The sequence below is a fragment of the Hordeum vulgare genome, chromosome 7H, assembly GCF_904849725.1.
Source record: "Hordeum vulgare subsp. vulgare chromosome 7H, MorexV3_pseudomolecules_assembly, whole genome shotgun sequence".
Classification (NCBI taxonomy): Eukaryota; Viridiplantae; Streptophyta; class Magnoliopsida; order Poales; family Poaceae; genus Hordeum; species Hordeum vulgare.
Window position 1 is genome coordinate 287,048,325 of NC_058524.1, and position 4,641 is coordinate 287,052,965.

Sequence of the window (4,641 nt, forward strand, 5' to 3'; positions counted from 1 at the left end):
GGTTTTGAAGCACGGTGGATACTACGGTTCTCTTTGGTGGTTTTGGGTCGTAGGAAAGCCGTACTATTAAGAGGGGGTCCGCACCGGAATGGTTTGGGTGGAATCAACACACACACGCACACGTTTTCTTTCGACCACCTTTTCCTTGGAGCAATGGAGCTCCCACATGTTCTCTCCGTGTCTCTGCAAAAAGGTCCAGCGGTAGTACCGCTCTCTCAGCAGTAGTACCGTTCCAGATGGGCGGTAGTACCGCTTCGGGAGGCTAGTACCTCTCTGTAACGCCCAAGATGCGACCCTATCCTTATTTTGGCGCGCGGGCCTTGACAGGGATAGAAGCGCATCTCGTCATTTCGCAAAAATGGATATCATTAGAAATACATGTACTAAAGAGAAGAGTATATGGAATTGGCTTACACTCTCCACAAGCTACATCAGAGTCACATCAGTACAATACATAAACGTCACGAAGAAGAGCACAGTCCGACTACGGACGAAAACAAACGAGAAAAGAACGACATCCATCTTTGCTATCCCAGGCTGCCGGCCTCGAACCCATCCTAGATCGACGAAGAGGAAGAAGAAACTCCAAATGAACAATCATCGCTCTCACGTCTTAATATCCTTTATCTGTACCTGCAGCTGGTGTTGTAGTAATCTGTGAGCCACAGGAGACTCAGCAATCTCATTTCCAGAGGTATCAAGACTAGCAGAGCTTAATAGGCGAGGTATGATTAAGTGGTGAGGCTGCAACAAGCGACTAAGCACATATTTGGTGGCTCACTTACGAGTAAAATAATAAAGGGGGGGGGGGATGATCTACGCATAGCGGACGTGAACTACTGATGATCAAATGAATGATTCTGAACACCTACTTACGTCAAACATAACCCGACCATGTCCTCGATCGAAGAAGGGACTCGCGAAAGAGATAGTCACGGTTACGCACTCAGATGGCATATTTTAATTAAGTTAACTTCAAGTTATCTAGAACCGGATGTTAAACAAAGTTTCCTTGTTGCCACATAACCGCGGGCATGGCTTTCCAAAAGATTTAACCCTGCAGGGGTTGCCATCAAACTACCACACACTGCGACGGAATGACCTTGATCAGGAAAACCCGTGATCTCCTCGTGTTCCTATTGGAATACATCAACCTCGAGTTAGATCAAAGCATCCTCGGAATGCCTCGCACAAGAAGCTCGAGAAAGGTAAAACAAGTCTAGCAAGGCCTCCCGGCGTGTCCCGATAGGAGCCGCGTATCTCGTTCTCAAGACACGACGGATGAGCGATGCCTACAGTAACTGAAGTCCCGCGTTGCCCCAGGTAGCCCGAACAATGCTCTAGTTTGGGACCAACACCATAAGCACTGGCCCCCGTGTATTATGTTGAATTACTCCTCGGGTAGCACTAACTCCCTACGTTTTCCAGTATTAACAGAATTATTATGTTGGGCAAATATAGTACCAATGTTGGGACTTACCAGACGAGCTTTATCCTAAAACGAGAATCTAGGGGGTCCCCATAACAAACGCAAGCATGTTAGGAGCGCTCATTATGGAACATAACACCGGTAGCCGAAACTGAGGTGGCAAAGGTGGAACAAAACATGAGGCTAGAAAGGCCGAGCCTTCCACCTTTTACCAAGTATATAGGTGCATTAAATTAAATAGCAATTAACATGGTGATATAACAAGGAACCCATGTTATCATATGGAAGCAACTACACCTGCAACTAGCAACGCTAACACATGGATAAGCAAGCGGTAACATAGCCAATGAGTGGTTTGCTAGGCTGTGAACAGGTTGAAGGTTTTCATGGCAGTGTTGATAGGCTGATATTTAACAGGTGGTAGGCAACGAGACATAGCGATAGAAACAAAACAACTAGCATGGCAATGATAGTAATGGTATCTAGGGAAATGGTCATCTATCGTGCCGAAGGAAAACAGAAACAAGCATCAACACACGATATTCACCATGCGATGCACAACACAAATGATGCATGAGCGGTTACATTTATGGACGGTATGACACACAATTCACTCCAATCAAACACTACACATTAAGTGAAGTTCAATATGCAACGAGCTACATATAGATGAAACTCCACATATAGATTATTTACTTCTATCCTGATTAGGTACACGGCAATATTAAATGTTGGTTAAACATGGCAAGAGGTGAAGCGTAATTAAGCTACCTACCTAGGCATTTTAAATGAAGTCAGAAACGACATATAGCATCTCCAAACTGACCTCATACGTTAATTTATAATTCTGTCCAGATCTTAACTAACATGTTTTTATATTTGTTAAACAGCAAATTAAATTGGTTCAAGTGATTCTACGCATCGTTCCAATCAATTTACACATATGGAACATCTCCAACAGAGCTACGATTCAAAAGATATGATCACCGCAAGATATGATGCCATGAATGCAATATGTATGCAAATGGCAGCCACGACATTCCAAACCAAGATGGTAGCAACATAATATGAAACTACACGAGATTCTAAGCAAGTTTCATACAGGACACGATCAAAACAGAGCAACGGTTCAACAAATACAAGCTACACAAGAAATAGTCCTAATCTCCCAAAAACAACAACATGGCATTTTCTACACCCCAAAACAACAAGCTACATAAATCCAAAATTCTCAAACAATACATGAGGAAGTAGTAGTCAAGATGCACTACAACTTCCTACTAATAACATCTAGCACGGCGACATGGATCACTAGGAAAAGAACTCACAAAATGGCATCTCACACACACTTTCAGAATTAGTGAAAATCACACTTTGTTAGTGTAGTTTTCGATCTGAAGGAATATTGGCAGCAGCAAAATTATATGCTACAGTGCACAGAAAGACATGAAAATTTAAGGCATGCTATAAAATCTTAAGGACTACAACTAATTCCATTGAACCAACCTCAAAAGAGCTATAGATCACTAGCAAAACTCATGGCAAGACGACAACAAAATATAACAGATTTCAGACTTCGAAATATTTCAGCATCTCCAAATCAGCACTATTTTCTAGCATGTTGACAACAAGAAAACAATACCTAAACCTGGATTTCTATAGCAACCAAAAATAATAGGGGCTAGCATATATATCCAAGGACATATCTCTAGTTGACAACTCATGCATATCACGCGCGGAATAAATCACACAAAATAAAAAAAGGCAACATGGTAAAATATCACAGGCACTAACTTGCTCGAAAGGTAAAACTAATTGCACAGTTAAATTCTATGGATTTTTCTACCCCGAAAACATATATAATATGTGGGTTCTGAAAAGTAAAACTAGCGCCACAAATATATGCGAGAATATATCCTAAACACAACATAGGAAATTATTGATATCTCCTACATGCAAAAATGCAAGCAACTACTCTAAAATACATGGCAAAGGTTCATGCACATCGTGAACTTTCTATCTACAGGATTTGAACAATCCGGACGCGCGCAAAAATAACTACGGGACATTAACCTATTAGGACAGCACACAAATCTTGGCAAACGGCGGGTCAAAATACTCCAAACATGCATGCAACTTGCAAAATAAGTTCTACACGAAAAACTAATCAAGTTTCATATATAATACATCATGATCCGATGTACGGTTTAATATCTATGGGCATTTTAAAATATCTATATTTCCTAAAAAAGAATTAAATCCTAAATCCTAAAAAAACACTATTGGGCCGAATTCGAAATATGGCTGAATCTGGCATTGAGCGCAACTTAATTATCTAGCGCGTAGTGCGAAAAATAGAGCGCAGAAGGGCTTCTCACCTCGGTGGGCTCAGCCCATGCGGTGGAGGGGTGGCGTGGGCTGGTGGTGTGGAGCTGGGCCTGGGCGCAGCGCTGGGCTCGGGGCAGGGGGAGGTTGGCCCACGTGCGTCATCGCGAGGCTCGCAGGCTGGCCGAGGGGCGAGAGGTCGAGGAAGCCCAGCTGGCCATCGCTCCGGATCTGTCCTCGATCGAGGGGAGGCACGGTCAGGACGGGATCGACGTCCCTGGCACGGACGAGCGTTTGGTGGCGGGGAGCCGAGGGGCACACCGGCGGGCGGCGGCGCTCCAGCCTCCGACAGCCGCGATTGTGGGCTGGGGCGACGGGGCTCTCTGGCCAGTGGCCTGGACGTGGCTATGCTCGCCGGTTCGCGGCATTGACGAGCGGGGAGGAGGAGCTCGTGCAGATCTGGGGAGCTCGGGTTTCTCGATGGCTACAGTGCTGGCTTAGAACGGCAGGGTCCGGCGCCGGAGGTCGGCGGAAGGCAGCGGCGCGGCTCGGGATTGGCGGGAGTTAGGGCATCGGGCGTTAGCCGGCTGCCCCAGGTTGAGCTCGAGAGGAGCTCGGGATCAGAGCTGGCGGCGGAGGTTGCTGGCCTGGATCGGGCCACGGGCGGGCCAGATCTGGGTCCGGTAGGCCGATGGCTGGAGGAGAGAAAGGAGGAGGGAGAGGAGGCTGAGGGTTGGTGGCGCGGATCCCAAGGGATATTAGGGTTTGGTTGTCCAAAAAATGGCATGGGAGGCCTATTTATAACAATGGGGGGGGGGCTAGGTTCAACAGTTTTTCACCCCGGTTTCAACCGTGCGATCTAAATAGGACGGTCTCGAAAGCGGGGA